General features: G+C 34.6%; 1 pseudogene across 2 annotated transcripts; it reads left to right on the forward strand.

The window, feature by feature from the left end:
- The first annotated feature begins 746 nt into the window (after window positions 1–746).
- On the forward strand, window positions 747–23,275 carry LOC149084999 (hexosaminidase D pseudogene; annotated as a pseudogene). Of its 2 annotated transcripts, none has more exons than XR_016192784.1 (2): window positions 747–822; window positions 20,450–23,275. The product of XR_016192784.1 is annotated as a hexosaminidase D pseudogene, transcript variant X2 (transcript). The 2 variants fall into 2 exon arrangements; XR_016192783.1 differs by lacking the exon at window positions 747–822 and adding an exon at window positions 16,121–16,331.
- The last annotated feature ends 2,875 nt before the right edge of the window (window positions 23,276–26,150 follow it).

Below are 26,150 nucleotides of genomic sequence, written 5' to 3' on the forward strand. Positions count from 1 at the left end.
CAGAGGAATATGGACGACGTACATGTGTGGTTTAGTAGTAGTAGGCCCTATATGTACGGCGTGTCTTGCAGGTCGTCGTCATAAAGTTTAGTTTGAATGAATCGTATAAGAATATTGAATTCATGTATATACCTTGCTTTATGTTGGATTTAAGTGTTGAAATCCCTATAATGGCATTAGTATTGATTCGCCACCGTCATAGCTGCATAACACGCCATTGAACTAATTTACGTCATGAGAGAATCAAAGCGTCTCCCTGAATAGACAACTGCACTTGAAGTATCATGCATGAAATGTTTATACCATTCGTCTATTCACATATGTAGAATTCAATTTCTAGCATGCCATAATTAGTTTTCAAATATAACGTCAGAAAAAATGTCTGCTAAATACGTGCATTCAATTGAGTTTGATGTTGACTCATTATTATATATGATTATTTTCGCTCGCACAGATTTATCCGTCATCTTATAAAAATAGAATTTGAGAAATCTTTTGTCTATTAGAGTAGTTGTCTTGGCTTCATTCCAAAAGGTTTAGCCATAGATAAATAAACAAGAAAAAGAGACTCTTAATGGATAATTATTGCTGAGTATTTTTATGTTAAGAGAAGAATAAAGACTGTGAAAAAAAAAGTGGTGTTGCGTAAGAACAGGTCTTTCCACAAAGAGAGAGTTTTTCCTCCATTCTTCGACGATACGAACAAATCTCCTTGAAGAAAACAAAAAATATGACAGATGGTACTCAAGAAATCATCAGCGAAAACAATACGTGTTTCCTGATTATTTCAAGTGAATTTTATCTCGTATAAATACTTTACAAGTAAGTCTTATTGGATTTTATTCAATATTTATAACCTCTTATTCCGTTCGATATCGATCTCGAATAATACCGATCGACACTGATATTGATTTCACCTTCAACGTAATATCCAATTTCCCCCAATGCCGCATAAAACTCCAAAAATATGTTTCCATTGCATTTTTTAACTTATAAATATTTCGGTAGAGGGATCAGCAACGAGCCATTTAATGTTGTAAGAGGGTAAGAAAAACGCACGCGAATGTCACTATTTTGGTATTCCTTACGAAAACAAACAACAAAAAGTTCTAAAAAGTATATACATATATTTTTTAAATAATAAATATTATTTTGTAGGTAGCATTAACTGAAAAAAAGAAGACTCTTTTAAACATGAAAACCCGATTGAAAAAAACTTGAAAGCAATTTCCTTCCACTGTACTGTGTATCGTTTTCATGACCCGGTTCGTGAAAACAGCAAAAATGTTTCTCATGGAATATTCTCTACGGTATTTTCTTTTTTTTTGTATTAATCCTCCACTTCAATTTGTTATGTAACGGCTCTTTTTCATCGTAGATGGATAGTCGTAAAATAATGTCCTTTTCCCGATCTTTTCCTGACTTTTCTTACGCGCGTTCGCCATTTTCTCTCATTAGATTCCAATGGGAATTGGAAAAGTCCTCGCACCAAAATAATAAAATAAAAGAGATATATATTTTAGATTTTTTTTCTCTTTTTTTTAATCCTACCAACTATATTCATAGTAATATTTATTGCGAGCACTATACCTTGCGATATCGTAAAATATAAGATTCCTTCGAATTAATTTGGAACATAAAAAAAATCTGGAGTTTCTTCATGTTTTCTCTAGAATTTAATGATTTGTGTCTCTTAAGGGTTTCGCAGTCCTGAGACTTCAAAGTATTGATATTTTCAAAATTTAATTTTGACCCTCTATGATTCACCCCCCATAAAAACATATTAATGAATTTCTCTGCAAAAACAGATGTAAAAATTGCTGCTGTTAGAATACTTTTAATCGAAAAACACAGCAATTTAATTAATACGAGTGGATTTTTTTGATTAGCTAAAATGGTTAATTAGAGGTGAAATATACTGTTTTGCTTTTATTTTACTGTTATAAACAGATAAAATCTTGCTTAGTAAAGCTGAATAGTTGTTTCCTTCAGTTGGGCGCGATTCTATGAATCTCTGAACGAGTAAAATTTCAGCAGCTCTCAAAAAGTTGGCACCTACTGGGAATCGACTCTTTCTAGTAAAAAAGTTTTGCACTTACACAGTCGTACTTTGCACTAAAAGTACATTAAAACATGTACTTTCTAAAATACCAAAAAAAAATTGAGGAAAGAAATTGGTGTGATGCGTTTTTCCCATGTATATTGAAATATACACGGGATCTACAGGATTTAAAAATACTTTACTTCACTGGAAATCACTTGTGAACTTGATCAATTTTATCTCTTGATCATTCTTGTCGCATCACGGTCATTTTCTGCGCACGAGGGCTAATTACACTGGAACCTACAATTTATTACCGATTCCGAACGGCAGGCTTGTTTTTTATACTCATCGAGAGGTTGGTGCGCTAACACCTCGAGGGGGGACTCCCTGCGGTAGCAATTTTTTGCTGCGGTCAAGTCGCTGTTTTTTGTTGTATCCCTGTGTCAGGAAAGTTTTCTGACTAGGACGAACCGGGTATCGAACTCGCGACACCTCTAAACATCCTTTGGTACTTTAGGCGAGTATCTCATCGACCCGGGCTACCGCGCCCCTTTTATCTCTTGAAATTAATGAAAAGCAAATTTAATAAATGTAAAAATATTCAAAAGAAAAACTTTAAAAAACTGCAATCTGAAAAATTGCAACCGTAAATTTCATCTTTCGAATCAATTAAGGACATAAAAATCTGGAATTTCTTCATGTTTTATCTAGAACTTAATAATTTGTGTCTTTTAAGGGTGTCACGATACTTTTGCGATTTCAAAATATTGATTTTTCAGAATTTAATTTTAAAAATACTTTACTTCATCATCGAGAATCAGATATGAAATTGATCTATTGTATCTTAAAATTAAATCTCGTAAAATTAAAGGAATTTAAAATTAATGAATGAAAAAATATTTAAGAAAAAAACTTCAGAAAATTAACTAAACTGAGGAAATTGCAACCGAGATATTTTTAAAACTGCTACACTAAAATTACTAAAATTTTGTAGGAATGTGTATATATGAAGTGTTAGAGTAAACAAAACTTGGCTTTCCGATATCCGAGTATTTGTTGAAATTTTAACGCAAGATACACTTGAAAAAAGACAAGAAACCAGATTTCATAAAAATACACATTTCAGGTTTCTCTTCCATGTTTCAAATTGGAATAATCGAAAAAATAAAAGTGGTATTCCATATTACCGGAATGTGCTAATATGCTTTGTGTCTTTTCGACTACATTTACACATCTATTTCTTTCATTTTTTTTAACTATCGAGATAATAAAACCACGATATTATATTTGTAATATATGGACAAAAGGGAATGGGTCTATTCAGTTTTGAGGATTCGCTTTTAATATCATCCATGTTTTTATGATTCATATTAACTTCATTAATTTGTCCGCTTCTGAAATGAGAATATACTGTACATATATATATATAAAATATTGGAGTGCCGGTGTAGGTAGATATTTTGTGGAAAGATACCACAAAGTGCTTGGCTCAAAGCCCACTTTGTTTATGATGCTGCTAGGGTTGACGGTTGTTCCGCTTGTGGCGGCTCTCAATCGTCATAAGTTTATTGATTATTTCCGTGAACACATAAAACTTTATGGCTTGCGTAAAGTTATCGCAAATACCAAGTTTACGGCTTCCATCTTGTTGTAGATTTAAACAAAGGATAGAGAGGAGGATGGTTTTAGAGAGTGGAACAAGCTTTTTCCACGAGCTCGCTCTTGTTTTCAATAGAACTAATTTGTCTCGAGTCATTAGAAGCTGCTACATAATATATATTTTTGAATTCCAACTAGCGTCCAAGTTTCGTAAAAATAACCGGATCTATCTGCTTCAGAGAGTTTCCAAAAATTTATATAAGACAATTTATTCATAGGGACTTTTCATAGGAAAACAAGCTTCAATATCGTTCAATAGACTGCAGGGGTCTTCAACGCATGGCCTTCGGGCGGGGCGTACGCAGGATCATCTTTGGAGGGGGCAAAAAAGGCTTTGACAGGAACAGAAATTTTGAGTTACCACTCTTCAAAAAGCATTTAAATTAACAGAAATTGGTTAATATAGCACACACACACACACATAAAGAGTATTTTTTTCGATATTTCTATTTTTTCACCGAAATATTTTTTTTCTAACTTTTGGTCGGCTTGGGGAGGGGGCACAGGCTTTTGAGCCCCCACTGACCTCGCGCATGCTTCTGTCCTCGGGGCTTTCTGCAGTGGCCCACCGACGGAAAGACTTACATAGTTACAGGATTTACATAAATGCTGAAAAATGAACCTCAATGTCAAAATTGATGATGGGAAAGGCGATTTCAAAATTACTTTTAGAAAAAATTTTAGAAATAATGAGAGAAATAATTTCACGTTTAATGAGAGAAATAATTTCACGTTTAATGAGAGAAATAATTTCACGTTTAATGAGAGAAATAATTTCACGTTTAATGAGAGAAATAATTTCACGTTTAATGAGAAATAATTTCTGAATTAATTGGAAATAATTTCAGAACTGGTGGAAAAAAAGTATTTCGAAAATTCATAAAAATGCATGAAAATTCATAATTAATGAAAAATACTTCCAGAATTATTGCAGGAAATATTTGCGGAATTATTGCAGGAAATATTTTCAGAATTATTGAAAATGTTTTCAGAATTATTGAAAAATGTTTTGAGAACTATTGAAAAAGCGCTTGAAACCTGCCGCTTCAGTTGTCTTGATTATATTTCCACTCTGATATTTTTTCACATTTCTTTTTTACTTTAATATCCATAGTCTTGTTTGCCACTGTTTTTGATTAATAATTTGCTTTAAAATATTTTTTACACCAGTTTCCCAAACTCTTTGTTCCATCGCCCCCTTCTTCAGGAATTCTTTTCTCTCATCGCCCCAACTCAAGCGAACAAATAGGATCCTATGTTATACCTGCAGCTTTTTTCGCCCCCTCCCGTACCATTCCATCACCCACCAGGGGCGATATTGCCCACTTTGGGAAACCTGGTTTAGACGTTGACTGTATTTAATTTTATTCTGGCGGTAAGACTTACTCCTTGACCATGCGTAAACATAATTTCCATTTTTGTATTTTATATTCTAATCAAGTGTTACCGCGTTTGTTACTTATTTATTTGTGTCTGTAATTTGTTTATATGCTTATTTGTGTCTGTAATTTGTTTATATGCTTATTTGTGTCTGTAATTTGTTTATATGCTTATTTGTGTCCGTAATCTGTAATTTTCTGTTTAAAAAAATATTTTTAGAATTATTGTGAAAGAAGTATTAATCAGATGAAGATTCATATTTAATGAAAAATTAATTTCAGAATCGATTGAAACTTAAAATATTTAACAAAAATATTTATATATTTGTTTAAAAATATTTTCTCAGCATTGATGAAAATTCTGGTTTTGATGAAAAAATAATTGCAGAATTGATGAAAATTCATATTAAATGAAATTAGAAATTGAAATTCAATTAACACATAAAAAGATAATCCATACAGTTATCAGAGATGCAAACATATGCAGTCCAACTCATTTATAACGAAGTCGGAAAGAAGGGAAACCATGCGTTATACGCAAACTTCGTTACATCCATACCGGCTTGAAAAATGATGCGTAGCAAATCAAAATATTTTTCAAATAATATATACAGTAAAACCTGTCTTCAACGGAATCGCAAGGGACTGAGATTTATTTCCGTTGAACACAGGTTTCCGCTTAATAAAGGTGTTCAATTGATAAGATGTGTGTTAAATTATGTAACGATCTCATGTGTGATTGAAATAAAATAAATATAATTAATTTAAAGATGAAATAAATAATTAATTAATTAGTCTATAATTACTAAATACTGTATTTAGGTTTTGACAGCATCTGCATAAAATTCTGTGACCTACACGATTTTTCTTCTAAATTAATGACATTTACGTCCTCTTTTAACTTCCTCAAAATTTTTCAGTTAGAGTGTCAATATCTGTCGTGTCAGGTTCACGAGCTTGTACATTATCGTCTGTTTATGAAATCTACAGCAGCACAGCCAAAAACAGTAATTTTGTGAGTTAAAGAGAAAAACATGATTTTCCGACCCTACCTCACTGTAAAATTCGATGATTTTACAGTGGATTTGTTTGTTCCCAAATACAATTTGCAACAACTTAAATTTTGCCGTCAGGGCAGTTGCCCCATTTGCTTCTCTGATTAATTCCGGCCTTGCTCAGCCTTGCGATCACGGAACGCACGCACGTTTGCATACAATTTTATAAGTCTTGCATATCATTTGGAAATTCACCCCTTAGACTGATTTCTCCCGTGGAAAAATCTCCCGTTTCTGCTTTTCCGAAACATTTTGTTACAATTTCAGAAAACGACTGCTTTACTACATATGGCTTATCAAAACCACAGCATGAAGCACAGAAACGGAGTTTTGCTTATCTAAGGGTGGATAATGTAGAACTTGCATTTGCAAGTATAGACTGCGTAAAAAATTTCAGTGTAACATTTTTAAAATTTTCTATTATCCTTTAGTCTATTGGTCACCGAACACTCAGTGTGTTTGTGTTGAAACACTGGGAAAGGGTACAAGTTTTCTTTCCGTTTCCGTTAGACAGGTTCCGTTTAATCCAGGTTTTAGTGTATTTTGCATTGAAATCACGGGACCAGGACCGTCTTAAGAGCATCATGGGCCCCCGGGCCGAGTTTGCAACTCGTGCAAAAGTAACGAGTAGCATTTTGCACTTTGACATTCTCAATTAATTTTCACATGATGAAGCCACCCAATCAATCTTTTGAGAATGGCTAAACGTGGTTTTAAGGTTAGATTCTTGGGAGTAAATAACCTCAATCCTTTCTTTCTAACGAGGTTTCCTGCGAGCAAAATAAGATTTAACATAGAAAAGTCGAAAAAGAAACAAAATAGGATTTTACTGTACCTACTCAAAACAGCCCTACTGAAATGTCTTCCATGGAAAGAAAGGAGACGTTATATATGAGTCGTAGAAAGGTAAATTTGCGGATAAAAAGATTTAGATAAGATTGCAAAGAAATTTATGAGACAATTTTCCACGTTTGAAAATCAGTCGAAAATTGGTTATAGGCATACCTCTCAAATGCTTTGTAATTGCGCCACGGGTCACTTAAGCGATGTGTAAGTGTGCCGCTTACTTCATTTTTGCAAAATTAGGTTTGGGGTGGTGGGCCACACCCGATAACCCCGAGGGCCACATTTGGTCCGCGTCATGGTTTTAGCATATATAACTTAGAGGGTAGGTCACAATGAATTTCTCAAAGGGAAATTTTGAGTTCTTAACCTTCAAATAGCATTGAAATTAACAGAAATTGATTATCTACTCTATAATATAAAATCACAAACTCGAAAAGGGCCTGTTTCTAAGCAACCGAAATTAGTGACGATTTTATGTTACGGAAATGGGTGACGGAAATCTGTTACGTTTTTGTGTCACGGAAGTCGGTTACGATTTTGGGTCAAATATTCATTTAACTGTAGCACATATCGGAACCCATTTGACCCATCGGGACCATGTCATGTGCATGTACCGAGAGGCTCCTACATCCTACAGCAGAGCCCTTAGGCTGGAATTTAGATGGCGAGGCCCCAAACCAGCTTTTCAGGGGCCCCTCTGTGGTTAATTTATAGTGGGAAAAATCAAAAAGTGATAAGAATCGTTGTGGCCCCTGTCAGCCCTGCCCTTGGGGGGGGGGTCATGCCGAGAGGTATGTATATGTATAATATACATACAACAGCAGTGCTCCCAATACACAGGGTCGGGGTACCAGGGGGGGATTGCACGTATAAGTTAAAAGTTTTCATTTCCAGGGGCCTTTGATGGATCTCATTGTTTTCTTGCTGCTTTAACGTTGCAAAAGATATATCCAGTCTGGGGCCCTATAAAATTTGTGAATTCGGTCACGGGTAGAGTTGTGTGGGTGGGCCTGGATTTTATTCGTTGGTAAAACGAATACAAATGAAAATTTTTCATGGCACTCGCACCGGGGGATGACCGACAAGCTTTCAAGTCGGGGGGCCCCATGTTTACAGGTTTACAGGTTTCATTTTGGGTCCCTGGATGAATCTGATTCTTTTTTGTTGTTTAACATTGTAGAATTTGCAACAGCGGTCCCGGGTAATTGGTGTCCCGGGTAATTGGTTGGGACCCCGGATTTTATTCGTTGGTAAAACGAATAAACGAAATCAGGTTTTGCACTTGGGTGCAAAACCTAATATGCCGTTCTTGAACATGACACTTTCCGGAAGATGGCAGGGTGTTTGCCTATGTTACCTTGGGACAAACATGATTTTTAAGTACAAAGCCACACACCACTGTTTACCGAACAAAATGTCCGTGATTATACGTCCCGATTTTAAAGAAACTGCCCGCAGTTTGTTCCAGAGTTATTTTACTTTCGCCGGACAACTTGATCCACATTACAACTTTAAATGGTGAGCCATCATTGCCATGCCCCCCCCCCACACACAACCTGCAGCAGGTCTCCCTAGGTTGGAATCTTTGCCGCCTAATTCAATATATTGAATTTATAGCGTGAAGAACAAAAGAAATGAAAATCATTTCTTGCTCCAGGCCTGAAGCCCATTCAGGAGGGTCAGAACTAGATGCTTGGTCAACCGGGGCAAGCATGCATCTTGGTGCCCCCTTGTAATGGTGAAAGAGTTTAAAAGGTGAAATTTGTGACCAATCTGGTCCAATTCCCGGAAAACCAAATCCGCCTGCTTGTCAGCACTACCCTCGTAAGGGATGGAGTCCCATCGGGCACCAAAATGCACACTTGCCAGAGTACATTATTGTTTCTGGTACGTATCACGATCCCATGCTTTGTCTGTTTCCCCGTGTCTTTTTAGCATCGTGAAAGTACGGCTCAAAAAGTGTCACGTCATGTGAGTTTTTACCATTAGAAATTTTTACAAATTTTGGTGTCTAACTAAAGCCTAATCTGCCGCCCCCTTACAACCAGCACCCTTTTGCACCCTCGCTTTACCCTGCCCCTATATACACAGATCCAAAGGGCCATAAACCATCAAAATTCCTAGTATAAAAAGTTTTCGAAGAGAAACTGTTCGAGCAAAAATAAGAAAAAAAACAAGGTGGCGGTTGCTCGTATCGATGGTCGCAAAGCCCTTCGTTGTAGTTCGTAAAAAAAGGAAATTATTATCCACCAGGGAAAAATATCCTTTTTTTTTTGTTTTATTTTATGTTTAGCAAACGCTTACCAGATGCTTTTTTTTTTTTCCTTGGGACTAATACTTTTTTTTCTGGAGTGTCTGTATACTGAAAGCTGTAGGTGGGGGTCTGGATGCCTTGCTGTTGAGCTTCGTCAATTCTTGAAGTTATCGTAGATGTCATCTCTCGAGCTATAAATGTAAGAGGTTACTTACAGGAGACGGGGGTTTTTGTTATTTTTTCAAACTTTTTCACGGTTGTTGAGCAGCCCCTGGAGTCATTTCCTTCGAAGTACTTGGTCAACTGAGCTGAAGAAAGTCCACGAATATCCATCCATCGCTGCTCTTTTTTTCTATCTCTCTCCTCTCCCTCTTCTTTCTCTTCAATAAACTAAATAAATCTAACGTCGATACATAAAGTTTAACCCTTTCAGCACCGACGATACTTTAAAGCAGTGTTTCTTGGCGTTTTTCAGCCCGTGGCCTCCCCCACGGTTCAAAAACCATATTTTCTTCTCGTGGCCCCCTCCCCCTACCATCATCCAAGCGCGAGATCCTTTCTACTAATTTAATTTGTACTTATCGAATTGCGTTTATTTAGATGAGACGTACCATAATCTCTCTCTCTTTTTTATGGGTAGTGTATTATATATTATTATTTTTTCTCTGGTCATAAATGCTCTTATATTGGGCATTTTGGTTATATTTGACATCCATGTTTCTTATTGGCATAATTTTTTTTTTTTTGCAGCCACCTCGTTGGGCAATTTGCCTGTTGTGGCCTTTGTATTTGTATTTTACTGAATTAGTGTCGATTCAACGACACTGAATTTACGAACGGTTATTATGCATAACCTCCAGTAAAAGTGGTAATTTTTTAATGTTTATCAAATTTACCACTGACGCTTGGGTATTATGCATATTCGCCGGTAAAAGTAATAAATTTATTAAACTTACCTGGATGATTGGTAAGCATGCATAATAACCGGTTACAATAACCGATTTATCACATTTACTGTAACATATATATTTATTTCATTCTTTTTTAAAGATGTTTCTCCCATTTTTTCATTATTTGGCGCTGAAAGGGTAAAACTGCTTAAACAAAACTACGCGTATAAAGACTCGCGTTTAAATTGCATATGTATTTCGACCGTAGCAATGCTAAACGAGCGAGTCGATCGATATTTGTCTGGGATCAACATTGAATTAATAAAATATGAAACATGCTCCCTCTTCTCTCTCTCTTCCTCTGATCATGTTTCACATGGTAGGTAAGTCCGTTCAACAGCATCCCATGAATCGAATATGAAGAACAGCAATACCCCGAAGTTACGCGATAGGCTGCACCGACGACGACCGCGTAAGTCGGGGTACAATTTTGAATTGAAACAAGCATAAATATTAGTTAATTGCGACCAAATTTTTGGAAGAACACCTGTCTTTTTGTTCTTACTATGATTGTAATGCTATGGTACCAGAGCCGCCCATGCAACAGATGCGGTAGCACCGGGCCTCGCTGTTACGGTAATAAAATTTTAATAAATTCTGAATTTCCATCAATTTTAGATTAGTTTTTTTCATAAATTGTGAATTTTCATCAATTTTAGATTAGTTTTTTTCATAAATTCTGAATTTTCATTAATTCTGGAATTATTTCTTCAAAATTCGTTCTAAATTTTCATCAATTCTGGAATTATTTCTTCAATTCGTTCTGAATTTTCATCAATTCTGGAATTATTTCTTCAATTCGTTCTGAATGTTCATCAATTCTGGAATTATTTCTTTGATTTCCTCTGAATTTTCATCATCTGGGAGTATTTCTTTCATTTATTCTGAATTTTCATCATCTGGGAGTATTTCTTTCATTTATTCTGAATTTTCATCATCTGGGAGTATTTCTTTCATTTATTCTGAATTTTCATCAATTCGGGAAATCTGCATTTTCATCTAGAAACAGATAATTCTGGAATTTTCTGCATTTTCATCTAGAAAGAAATAATTCTGTGATTTTTTCTTTAATAAATTCTGAATTTTCCATCAATTCTGGAATGAATGTCCAATATTTTTAAACATCTCACACAAATATGTCACTTAAAAATATAACTATTCTTAATACATATGTTACTGCCGAAGCCCGAAGTGCCGGCCACTTCACGAATTAGCTGAGAGTTTTGGCCAAGGTCCAATTTCCAGAAATGATACGGGCTTTGGCCGGCCAATTCGCGAAGTGGTCGGAGATTCCCTGGCTGATGTGCTGATGTAAGACGGTCCGATAGGCGCCAAAACCATTTTTTTTTTCATCGCCAACGTGTCACATACGGCTATATACAGTACAGATCTATATTCGATTAGAAAACAGAAATTTGAGAGGAAAACTATTTGTATAATAATATATAGACATATAGTTTTTCTGTGAAATTTTGAGAAAAAAAATGATTACAGCATCTTGACTGTGAGCGGTTTGATTGGTTTCCATAGCTAACGTGGACATGATTATCATATTACTTGGCAATGACCACCAATCATGTCTTTTGTTGACTTTGGCCTGGGATCTCTGGTCACTTCGCAAACTGGCTGACGAGATCCCGAAATTCGGATATTGGCCAGGTCAATTTACAACGAAATCTGCCAATACGCTAACCGATCAATTTCGGGCTTTGGCAGTAACATATATAAGAAACACTGTGCAATATTTGGTCCCGAACTGGAAGAACTGTCAAAAATGAGCTTACAGTCTGAGTGCGTATCTAGTGTTGTGGGTGATTCTTATAGAGTGCCACCATCTATTTCTCGAACTCCAATAGTTTATTTGAATTTTGAATAATTCAAACTTTTACGAACTTCCCCCTCCCTTGAGTTTTTAATTCAGTTAAAATTTCTTGTTTGATTCACACTTTTTTTTAAATTTCCCCCTCGATTTGGAGGGAAAAAAATCGTGATTTTTGTACGACAAATTTAGTTCAGAAAAATTCTACAAGAAGTCAAACTTTGCTTTTCTCGATCGAATTGCTAAACAAAAAATTTTAAAGGTTAATAAAAGTTTGCAAATTCTGTTTTTCCTCTCTACTCTTTTTTTTAATAGTTTAATACCCATTTTAACATTGTTCTGCTGGAGTGCAGCGAAAATGTTTACCACTTGATACTGATTTTGCTTTTTCAACCTATACATCAAGGTGTACCATTCAAAATCTGAATCTTTTTTGTGGTCATTAAGAGTATGGAAAGTGTCGGAGGGTTCAGATTACAATACGTTAATGAAAGTATGTTTCCTTGATAGCACATAAGAATCATAAGCAAAATTTGGGAATTAGTTTCATGACGGATGATCATGAACTGTTTCCGTAAATCAGGCTTTGAACATGGTCAAGAAATTCTACAGTGATGCTGAGAGAGATTACAGAGTGGTAAAATAATGTACCAGCTAAAACCAATTAAAATTAATAAATTATTAAAGTTTGGGAAACAGTTTCGTAACTGATAAAATTTTAATAAGTGATAATCACTATCCTATGTCAATGTTGATGACTAAGTTGCAATTTTTGGTCATTTTGCAGATCCAGGATAGATTAATTGGATAATTCAAACTTTTTCCTAGTGACTTTGGTAAATGAACCAAGTTCGACTATATACGATTGAAGTGTTGTATATTTGTACCGTTGTAGGTCTGCTGCTCTCTGTGACGAGACATTTTAACGGACAGATCGACTCGCATTCACCCCTCGAACGTAAGACTCACAGAAAACCAACTTCAGCCGACCACCACTGTACTGCCGGTGGGGTTCGAACCCGGGTCCTCGCGGTGTGAGTCCGCCACCATGACCACGGGATAAAGTCTGTGACTACTATCTAGAAAATAACTTTGAGTACAGTTTTACACAGTTAAAACGCCAACCCTTTTAAATTCGAGTATATTTACGATACTTTAATAATCCTTAAAGTACCGCGTTTTGCTCGCAATCTTAATTGTTCGTGAATAGATATAATTACCAAGAGTTTTATTTGATTTTCTCCGCGTAAAACGATGCTTTTCTGACATTTATTAATGGAAACGACGCGGCATACATCGCCAATATTTAGTTGTTTTCATCTCGAAATACATGTACTGACTTGAGTATAACGAGCGGAATGTGTGTGGATTCCAAATTATACACTTAGCTACCGAAACAAATGCTGAACACAAGAAGAACCACAAATAGTTGGATACATACATAGCCAGAAAGTATAGAAAAATAAACACACACACAGGCGTATAATGAAATGTATTTAAGTGGCTCGTGTATAAAATTCGTGGGGTGTGTGCGTGACCCATAACGTTACGAACGGATTTTCTCTTTAGCATGATCCTGTATTCGGTTTTACTTATCACGCAACACACAAAAATACATGAAAATACTCAATCTAACTAAATTCTATGTGATAAATCTCTTTAGTTTTGTTTCTATTCTTTCATATTCAAGGATTTAGTGGAAAACGGGAATAGAATGCGAATTCTTTAATATTCACATCTTGCGCAGATTTTTTTTTTTGCCCGTTTATTTCTACGAGAGCAATTAATTGATGATTTATTTATCTGATTATTACAGATAATATGTTTAAAAAGATATTAGATTTACCCTCACACAAAATTACTTTCTTATCTTTAAAAATAAATCCTATAAAGTGTGTAGTTATTGTTTGTTGGTTCTTGAATGTGTCTGTGACGTTGCCCCTTAAACTCGATTAAGTTTATCCGTGTATATGAACCGTTCGTTTTTGTGTTTACGCAAAATGCAAAAAAATTGTCTCTACTTGTTATTATAAAATTTAAAGGGAGTTGATATCTTTAACATGGCGAGAAACTATGCACTAATAGCAATATCATTAAAGGCATTATTTTTTACCATTGATTTATTTCAACTTTTTTACACACGTTCTTGATTTTATGTGCTATGCGATGCTGGTATAAAGTTTTGCGTATCCTGGTTGTTTAGTTTTTTGTGGATTTTCTAAAAAGTGTATTAAAAACAGCTTGCGTGCTGTTACAGCTGCGTTATGATAAAATATCATAAAATCAATATAATTGAATAAAAATTGATTCAAAATAGTGGAAACTGTTCAGTTCGTGAAATATGAAGCAGAAGGTTGAGATTTAATTGACTCAATCTTATTTAAAATTGAATTTTAAAATTTAAATTTCAAAATTTTTACATTTAAAATTTAATTTTAAATAAGATTGAGTCAATGAAATCTCAATCTTTTGTTTCATTTCATGAAATGAAGTTTCCTTTATTTTGAATGAATTTTCACATCGTATTTCATTATGCGTGCAAGCTGTTTTTAATGCTTTTTTTTTTTTAATTTACAAAAACTAGGTATCCAAGGTATGTAAAACTTTCTAACATCATAGGATAGCACGTACAATCAAAAACATGTGTAAAAACTTTAAAAACAAAAAAAATCAATGGTTATATATATATATATATATATATGTATATAGTATTTTTAATGATATTTCTAATTAGAGCATAATTTTTCACCATGTTAATTAAAGGTATCAATTCCCCTTAAGCAGCTCCTATATACTGTAAATTGAAAGGTCGATCACAAGATGTCGTGTATTTAACTTTCGGTTGGTTTTATAATGCAATCTCAACACATAAATTTTTTTTTACGACTTATTTGGATCTTCACATACTTACACAACGATACAAGAGGTATGTAACAACAACAAAATACCGGGCAGATTTTTTTATTAAAAGTTTTAGAAACATCTTCAAGTGAAACCCCAAAAACCTACAAATTTTAAGCGTATTTCAAATGAATGCATAAACACGTCCATTTCATAATTCGAAGGATACAAATCGACCGTGTTTTGTGACTTTCCATCGTTCATCCGACTATAATTATTCAATGGCTATAAGAGAGTAATCTGCTTGCCGAATGAGCAGCGACGATGAAATCGGAAACCATACAAGCCCACATTATATTTAATGATTAGGCTGAACCATATTGCCTGTATTTTATGGGACTTCCTCGAATATTTCACTTTTTTTTGGCCGTCCCGATTTTTTGAAGAAAATGTCCCATGTATTCAATCTCAACAAATAACCAGTCTTTCAATGAATCTTGAAGTTTACATAGTTGGTAGGTTTTGATTTAGCTAGAGTTTAGAATTTTTACTCCCCTTTGTTGGAGATTTTCGATAATGGTTTGCATATTTTGGCAGTTTTAGAAACAAATTGTATTTATTTTGGTGACAATTGGCAATGTCCCGTGTTAAGAATCCCAAAATCTCGTATTTGTCTCGATGAACTATGGTTATCCTATTAATGATTCTCATAAAATTTCATCCTTTTACTTCAAGGTTACGTGTATTCTTATACACAAAATACATCGAGTTCCTTATTACTTCATTTTAATCACCTCACTTGCACGTAATAACTTGTGGATTAACATGAATCAACACGGTGAGAGAATCCAATCTTTTCTAATATGATTCTCTTTCTTTATTTCATTCACAAACTGCTTTCGAATTGCTTATTTCAAGCTGCTTTCAAGTCATCCTTCCGGCCCAGTTTTGACTTGCTAGACGTAGCTGTCTCTCTTCGTAGATAAGATCACGAATGCATCAGAACTTTAGCACGCAATAATTTCATTTCTATCCGTCATCTAACAGGTTTTCGATGTAATAACGTATTTACTATACTACAGGAAATGCGAGATTCGGAACTTGGATGTGGAGTTTCGAAGTTGATTGTTCGTGAGAAAAAGCTCAGCCGCCTGTCATTTATTTACCGGATGATATTCGAACGGCATCAGGTCGTTGCTACGCAGGTCACACAGAATTGGCTTTTTCAGTCTTCTTCAGAGAAAATAATACAAAAAAGAAAACAAACAAAGACCAAACCCGTCTGCTTTTCTTTTTTGAATAGGAACTGGATCTTTTGACCTGTATACGAGATGGTAATTGGAACGTGCTGCGCTGTTTCGCATATTTCAAGTACGTACCTTTCGTTCGCAGATCTTTACTTCCGTTCGTAGACGATCATCGTACGGTAAATCAGTCGTACTACTAAAATACAACACATCACTTTCGGTTTCACTGTTTTCAAGGTAAGTTTTCGTCTTTTTTGGTTTGTTTTCTGATATTTGTTTTCCCGAAATTTAACAAAACAATTGCATCGTATCTGTTTTTGAAATTGACGAATTTAAAGGAAAGTCATAGTGGTACGAAACAGTTTTTGAAAGCGCGGTAGATTCTACAACTCGTTCGAATTTAAAATGGGAGATAAGAAACGTGGTGTAACGTTATTATATGCTGCATAACTGCGGCGGTCAAAATCATGGATGATCATTCACTTCAGCTTTTAGCTTTCACTTGAAATCTGTTCGACACTGTCTGTTCCGAATCAATGCATTCGATACTTCGTTTCTGGTTCCCGTTACGCAAGAATTGCAGTATGTATTATGAAACTGTTCAACTGTGAAATCGATTTCTCTACCCCTACAAATTAAGAAATCGAGTATCGAATACGGTTTTCCGCATATATATATTCATACTGTACTTTTTTTATCCTCTCCTACCCCTATTCGTTTCTTAAATGCGTATATATTCGAAGATAAAATGAATATCGTGCTGTAGATTCTTTACTGATATATAACTTCGGCATTTTAAATAGAAAATACCATTTTCGTGGACTCTTCACTATATAAGGTATCCCATTAATTCACAAACATAGGCGGAAACTTGTATCCGGCCAATAGACCCGTCCCCTCCCCTAACATTTGCCACCATTTTTATAATAACCTATAGACATATTATGTTTGAGCGCTCCCAATATTTCCAATAACTTTTTGCCTATATGTTCGCAAATACTTCTAAAATTCATAGAAACTGAAGAAATTTATGTTGAAGGTGCTTCACTCAAATAAATAACAGAATCTGCATTCTGGCAAATGTTTATAAACATATCCAAGCACTTATTGTTCTATGTGTCCATCGGCATAAGAAATCATATTTTACAATTGAGTGAAGACACAATCGACTGTACGAGATTAATACAAGACGGGGTACTCACGCTTCACAGCTCCAATAAATCAATATCTGACAAGCATATTATGTGATGAATTTGACGTTACTATCAAAGTAAATGGTCACCTTACTTTACTTGCTGGATATAGAACACTACTTAATCTATGTTTGTAAAGTTACATAATTTTTCGAATGTACCGCAGTAGCCCATTTTTTTAGCAGAGTTGAAGAAAACCATTCACTACGGGATCTCTTGCATCTGCATTACTGTATGTGGTGCCGCTCTCCTGCAAAGTGTAATTTATTGTCCTAGTAGACATATAAAACATTTACAGCTGTGATTTGCTTGTAAACGTTCACCTCGATGTAAATAAATGTAGTTTTTCACGGAATTGCATGATTTGATTACGTATATCGCCTTCTATCAAAATGTTTCTGTACGTCCTCTACCGAAAAATACGTCTTTGTGAGAATAATTTTCCACTAACCGCATTCAAACACACCAATTCCTTAAATTTTTACGAATTTTAGAAATATTTACGGACTATAATTGGACCCCTCCCCCTCCTCAATGTGTATATGCTTATTATATTTTTCTAAAAAGTTGTATTAAAACGCTTGTAAAAGTAGTTTGACATTGAGCAGGATTCCTTCCTTGTGGTAAAAATTACGTTCTACTGAAATGGAAAAAGATATTTTATCTCGGAAAAAATATTTTCTTCCCTGGAGAGTGACCAAATGCACTTTGACAAATAAATACAAAGTATTAATACTTTTTCACTGGTAAAATATTTTCTTTTTCTCTCTACATTTCATCGCAATCCAATCAAAGGATAGATCATTATAACGTAGAGAGGAAAATGTGGCTATCATTTCGAAAGTTAAATAATCAAAAGCCATACATACTCGAATCGAATAAGTGTAGTTACTGACGCGTTCATTTTTGTCTCCTAACACGATTATCTTCTAAATGTATAACGCATTCGTTGCACACTCATTTTGACGTCAGTTGTGCTGGAAGTTATTTATAATTATAACGCCAAGAAAATATTACGAGTATAAATCTAGACCTTAAGAGAAAACTTGTTCCGTCTCTGATTATTCCAAGTTGTTTTCAGGTGCAGTAAATCCAATGACGGTACCAGTGGAAGAATCCAGAAGCTTGTGAGCGTTTCATTGTAGAATTGAAAATTACCTTATATTCTACAACCATTCCCGTCGGGAAATTTTTACTATTTCTTTTGGAATAAATCGACAAAATAAATCAAGAAACATATATATTCAACCGTTAGTACATTAACGTGAGCATACTCGAGTATCTTGCGAGTATGCTTGAAATTTAAACTCATGCAAACATTACTAACTGACATTAAAATACAGTTTCTTTAGGTAATGTTTACATGAATATCTATTTAATATATTCTTCATAACAATCCAGACTCCGCTCTAAGTGTGATACTCGTGTAGAAAATTGTATATTATAGCAAAAAAATGCGTGCAGTACCATTAATGAAGTTATTATTTATATACAGGATTTGCGAATGGTTGTTAGGAATTTCATAACTGTCCTTTCAACTGAAGTTGCAAAATATATAATCGTACATACAGGGTGATTCCATAATTCTTCTTGCCGCATTTTACTGGTAAACCATTGATCCTAGAAGCATACTTCTAACTTGAAAATGTATTCAAATAACGTGTGGAACTCAGATATGTCATTCATGTTTCAGGGGGTTGTTTAATTATTAAAATAAAGAAATTAACTTTTTAAACTTTTTATACCGTCTGCGTGTGCCCAAAAACCCAATTAGAAAGTTGTATTCCTGCCCCTCTTGATGCCAATAAAACGCAAACAAATTTAAATGCCAATAAAACGGTTTTCCCGTATTTAATGCTGTTTTTTTTCCCCAACTTTCCTCCGTTTTTCAAATTTGAATACCTCAGTGAATATTGCACTTAGAAACGTGTAATGTTTTTAGTAGGCATCGGGAGAGACAGGGCTACAGCTTACTAATCGGCTTTTTTTGGGCACACGTGGACGGTATAAAAAGTTAATTTTGCTTATTTTAATAACTAAACAACCCTTGAATCATGAATGACATATCTTATTACACGTAATTTTGGTACTTTTTCTAATTGGAAGTATGCCTCTAGGTTTCACAGATCGCCAATAAAATGCCATACACCCTGTTACTTATTCACCCTGTATATATACACATCATTCACGTTCTAAGGGGTTGTATTAAAATATAAAAATTACCTTTTTATATATACAGACACCCTGCCCTCAAAAACCCAATTAGAAAGTTGTTTCCCTGTCTATCCTGAGGACAACAAAAAATTCCATGCTTTCAAGTGTAATAATCACCGAGATATTTGAATCAAAAAATCGGAGAAAATTTGGGAAAAACAGCATGAACAACGGACAACGCTTCTTTCCCTCGTTTACGCTGTTCTTTCTTAAGTTTTCTTTGAACGTATCTGAGTTTTACACGTTATCCGCATACTTTTCTCAAATTGGAAGTATGCTTCTAGGATCAACGGTCCGCCAGTAAAATGAGGCAAGCGGAATTATGGAATCACCCTGTATGTTATAGTAAAGGTGATAAATCCAGTGATCACGCATAATAATCCGCAATTACGTATAATTACCGACCATTTTGGTGTATAAGTTTGATAAATATTGCGAATTTATGACATTTACCGGTGATAATGTATAATCCCCAGCTCGTATTGGTAAATATGATTATAATCGCTAATGAATTGCTTAAATTTCCCGGACTTCAGCTTATAAACTTCAGTCTAGGATGATGACTCTTCGATCGGTAATGTTGGCTATACTTGCACATGTTAACATATGTGAGGAAATCCAACATTACAAGACCAATAAAAAAATCTATCTCTCTTCTTTACGCTTATTTTAATTTAATTTAATTTATATGGCAAAGTATATATGTAGTGCACTCAGTGTACCGCAAAACTGATAAATGGTTGAATTAAAGTGATATTTTCGTATTATTTCTTACATATTTATCAAACTTACTGCCTTCATTTGGGAATTATGCATAATCGCCTGTAAAAATGCGCGGTGAAATTTATCAAACTTACCGAAATGATCGGTGATTATGCATATTTACCGATTTAACACATTTAATGTAACGTATAATTTTTCTGAGAATAAATTTTCTTTTCTCCATAGGTTATATAATGATATGCATTCCATGCACATCAAGAACGCACGAGACAGAAATACAGTCGGAATAGTGTCGAATCATATTCTGAATCTTCACTTGAATTATAAAGTATGCTTCATCGTCGTCACTAGCGTCTGTTCATTGGTAACTCTACTATTCTTGTCACAAGAATCCAGTTTCAAGCGTCGGCAGGTAGTGCTCAAGAATGAGAAGAGAGCTCAAATATTATATCGAATTTTAACTCTTAACGATTCTTCGTATTTCGACGAGTCCGCAAATAACAGACTCCTCCATAACAAACGGAAAAGCAAATACCTCTCAAAGAGTTACTCGGAATTTCCAAATCCGAAGATGACGACTGAAGTTCGAAAAGAGACATCATCATCATCATCCGAAGATTACATTTCTATTTTACGAGAGTCTTGTAATTTTTCTCAGTCGAAAGCTAAAAACGATAGTTTAGTGATCGATAATCGTCAAATCATATCGTTGAATAGTAGCACCTTTCCCAAGATTAGTACGGAACACCACTATGGACCACCTTTCAAAGAAAGACTCGTTCACTTAGATCTCAAAGGTGCTCCTCCAAAAATAGACTATCTGATAAAGATATTTCCTTTACTTAAAGAAAGTGGTGCGACGGGCATTTTACTCGAATACGAAGACATGTTTCCTTTCAAAGGATCACTCTCAAGTATTAGAGCGAAAAACTCTTATTGCCCCGAAGATATAAAAAAGTTATTGAAAGCTGCTGAAAAGTTCAACTTGGATGTCATTCCATTGATACAAACATTTGGACATTTAGAATTCGTTCTGAAAATACCACGGTTTAGTCACTTACGTGAAGTGAATTATTCTTCATCTGCTTTATGTCCATCTAACCGAAATGCATTTCAATTGGTTTCGCTTATGATAGATCAAGTGATGAGTCTTCATCCGAACACTAAAAGGTTACACATAGGTTGCGACGAAGTATTTTACATGGGATTATGTAATAAATGTAATAAATTCCAATATCAGAAGGACATTTTATACTTGCACCATGTGACTCGTGTAGCTCAGTATGTTCGACGGAGATATGGAGTCACTCCTATTATATGGGATGACATGATGCGTCGTACTTCATCGCGTATTCTAAAGCAATCGCGCATAGGGTCGCTGGTTGAACCAATGGTATGGGTATATGCCGAAGACGTGCCGTCTTTATTTTTTCCTAGAATGTGGCAGAGGTACAGGATGACGTTCAAGAACGTGTGGGCAGCTAGTGCTTTTAAAGGAGCTTTCGGACGAACCCTGACCGTACCAGACACTGCCAGACACCTTCTAAACCACTTATCGTGGTTGTCAGTGTTGAGTCGTCCGGAGATTAAAAATATCAATTTTCGTGGCCTTGCTTTAACTGGATGGCAAAGGTATGAACATTTCGGGCCATTATGTGAACTTCTCCCTGTTGGTCTTCCATCACTGATACTAAATTTACTTATTACCACTCGCGGTCAATTCTCGAAAGAAACATTGAAAATCGCTCAAAACCAACTTCAATGTACAGAACTTCCATTCACAGACATAATGTCAGACCCATTCGCAAGTGGGTTAACGGGATCTTGTGCTTTTCCAGGATCGAAAATATTTGAATTTGTTCAAATATTCCGAAATCTAAATGAAAGTTTGACAAAATACGTAAATTATCTCTGTCAAAATGAAAAAAATAGTTCAAATCTTCGCTTTTCGAAACTGCGAGACTTTACAAAAATAAAGATGTGTAGTTTCGCAATCGACTATCTGAAATATTCAGCAGTACGAATATTCACAGGCGTATTCGATGTTCTTTCGACTTCGGAATGGATACAGCAAAATTTGAGTCCTCTCTTAAACCGATTTAAATCTATAGAAACTAATCTACAAAACAACACGGCCTTTAAAACTCTTTGTGAACATGGATATCGATTTCAAACACTTGGAAGAGTGTTTCCAATAACAAGTGACGTAGAAGTGATTAATCAATGTTGAGATCACTTTTTAAAAATGAAAATGCGAATTCTAGTCTTTTACTATTTGTTTTCTTTTGTTTTTTGATGCCCAGAGAGATGGTAATCACCAAATAATGTAAATGATTCACGTACGTGAAAAGTAAGATTTTTCTTGTCTTAATATTGTTTTAGTAATTTAGCTAACTGCCAAGATATTTGTTATAGTGAAAATCATCACTATATTTCATCATTTTTCCGAAGTATAAATTTCTTTTATGGCCACTCACATTTACCCATGCACAAATAAAAAAGCATGTCCATGCAATGGGCTTCGCTTTTTCATGGACACCTACGAAAAACATTCACAGACAAATATTGTCTGAGGCTTTCATGGCCGGCGTTAAATGACTTGCAAACGGTTTCCGGGTTATCAGGCCATGGTCTAGGAGTTTTTCTTCCTGACGTTTCGCCCACATCTGTGGCAGCCATCATCTGAGGTTATTTTGTGACGCAAGTCTCCGCAGCAAGCGAGAAAGGCTTCGTGAATGTTAGAGAGAACAAGTCAATGACAGTAGATGTACGAAGCCTTTCTCGCTTGCCGCGGAGACTTACGTCACAAAATAACCTCAAATGATGCCTGCCACAGATGTGGGCGAAACGTCAGGAAGAAAAACTCCTAGACCATGGCCAAATAGCCCGGAAACCGTTTGCAAGTCATTCAAGACAAAGTCAATTATAATATTTCATACATAATATTTACGTTCCAAAAAAACATTTCTCCATTCAAAAATAATAATCATAGTTATATCTGATAGAGCATTTGTTTATTTTTTAGTTCCTAGATTCTTTCCTGTATAGCTAAAAAAGTGTGAACATGAATAAAAATGTAAATGTACAATTTATTTATTTATTTATTTAAAAATACAAACTACAGGCAAAAGCCCAATTACAGTTTGCATATATGAATACAAGATAAAGATAAAAACATATGTGTATATACAAAATAAAAATTTAAAAATATACATCATCAGTATTACTGCATCTTAGAAATCGGTACAATGGAGAATTTTTCAAAACATTAGAACGATATGGAGGACCATAAAAAAAGATTACGGCATCTAAGATTGATTCGTGGTCAATAAAAAGTAATGAGGTTTAAAATATCAGATGCATCGATATCGCAGTGAAGAATTTTTACAAAAAATCTAGTAAGGGCCCGGAGACAGCGAGTTTCAAGAGAATTATAACTGAACGATGAGCGAAGTATTTCGTTTGGTAAGTAATGATCATGTGACTGATGTTTCTTAAAATACACACATAGCGTGTTCAAACCTGTTTTGAACACCTTCAATTTTGACTATATTAAAATAGCAATGTGGATTCCAAATTATGCTACAGTATTCGAACATAGGAATTGAAAAAAAGTAACAAGATAGCTTCAACATTATGAAAAAGCTTACTGTTACAAATTATAAAATCAAAACTTCTGGATGCTTTAGACACAATATAATTAATATGTTGGTTAAATGAAAAAGAACTGAGAAATATTACACTTAAATCCTTCACACAATCAACCCTTAGAAGTAATTGACTATCAATATTGTAATCATGTATAAGTGGAGAATCCCTCCTACTATAGGTAATAAATTTACACTTATCAATGTTTAAATACAACTTATTATTTACACACCATAAATTAAGTTTGTTAATAGATTGTTGTAATTTAGCAGCGTCATCAGCATTATTAATAACATGAAAAATTTTTACATCATCAGCAAACATTAAGCATTTAGTATCAATACAATCAAGTAAATCATTTATAAATAAAATAAAAAGTAAGGGACCCAAAATCGACCCCTGGGGAACATCAGAATAACATGCATGACAAGAGGATTTACAACCATTAAAAATTACTCTCTGAGATCTCCCAGTAAGGTATGACTCAATCCACTTGAGCAGATGTCCAGAAAAGCCCCAACCCCTGATCTTCTCAAGAAGAATAATATGATTGATTGAAGCGAAGCACTTGGGAAATCAGTATAAACAACATCAATTTGCTGCATATTATCTACAGTTTGTGCTATAACTTGAGAAAATTCGACTAAATTCATTAACGAAGATCTATTGGCAATAAAACCATGCTGACAACTAGAAAACCAGTCATGAACGTGGCCATAAATTCTTTCATGGACGATAAATTCAAATACCTTACAAATAGAATTAATTTTAACTATATAGATCAATAAATCAAAACATCAGATTTATCACCATTTTTGAAGACAGGCAACACTGAGCAAGTCTTCCAAATTGTAGGAAAGACACCTGAATTAATAAAATATTAAAAATGATAGACAGAGGGACAGTTAAATATGAGCCACAACCCTTAACTATATAGGGGGGAAATACCATTATCGCCTTGGCCTTCACGACTTTTGAGTTTTTTTATAGCAGACAAATCATGTTCAATAATGGGACTAAAAAAAAACTAAATTAGCAAAATCATAAGTTGGTAGTTCACTCGCAAACAAGTTGTTGCAGCTACGAAAAACTGAGCTAAAAAAATCTTTAAAAAATTCAGCAATAACAGGAAAATCAGATGATCTGCCACAATAAGACATGACACTGGAAAAGCAATTACGGGATCTTAAATTTCGGCAGAAAGACCAAAATTTACGAGGGTTGTGATTAATATCATTTTCAAGTGAAGAAATATAATCATTATACTGAAGACGTATTTTACGCTTAATTTCAGCCCTGACACTGCGTAGATCATCAATAGATTCAGAGTGACCATTCCGGTATGAATTAAGTTACCTACTCCTTCTTTTGATCAATCCAACAATATCAGAGGAGAACCATGGTGCATGGTGGGAATTTACTTTTTTTAGTCCTGAACTTAGGAATACACTCTTATTAAATATGTCATAAATCACATCATAAAATACATTCAAGGCTTCATCAACATTGGAAAATGTTAACAAAAAATTTCAATTGACAGAACGTAACAAATCAGTTAAAGCAAAAAAAAAAATCTTTCTTGAAAGTATATCTCAGACCAAAATCAAAATTAGAATTAGAGTTGACTGTAATACGTTTAGACAAAGTTAAATAAATTGAAGTCTCTAATGCTGGGTGATACGGATCTTCAGTTACTAGAGGATTCATTGCTTTATGAAGATCAAACCGAAAGCAATTTTCATCAACCAGTACAAAATCTAAAATTTTACCATAACAATTTACAACATTATTTAATTGGATAAACGAATGGCCCAAAACAAAATCAATCACAATTCAGATGTAACAGTTGAGAAAGAACTAATATGAGTATTCGATTGCCAATCGATCGAAGACATTAAAATCACCAAAAATTAAAATATTCGATTTACGATTAGACAAAATATCAACTGTATTGTGTAAAATTCATTATACAATGAATGACTAGACGATGGTGGAAAATAGATAACACATATATATGAACACTAAACAATTGAAAAAGTTTAATTGTTACCCAAATGTGTCTTCAATGGAAGTCTCAGTAGCCGAACACCTAGCTGACAAAAAATTATTCTTGATAGCAAGAAGCACACCACCACCTTTTAACCTACGGGAGTCACTACGCGATCACATCTAAAAAAACTATATATATCTGTCGTCAAATAATTCATCACTACATATATCATTTACACAAGCCATGTTTCCGTTAAACATATTACATCATAGTTACAGGAAAGAACCG

Source organism: Pholcus phalangioides, unplaced genomic scaffold, assembly GCF_987345545.1.
Source record: "Pholcus phalangioides strain wild (caught in Gottingen) unplaced genomic scaffold, Ppha-v1.0 ptg000007l_1, whole genome shotgun sequence".
In the NCBI taxonomy this organism is placed as follows: domain Eukaryota; kingdom Metazoa; phylum Arthropoda; class Arachnida; order Araneae; family Pholcidae; genus Pholcus; species Pholcus phalangioides.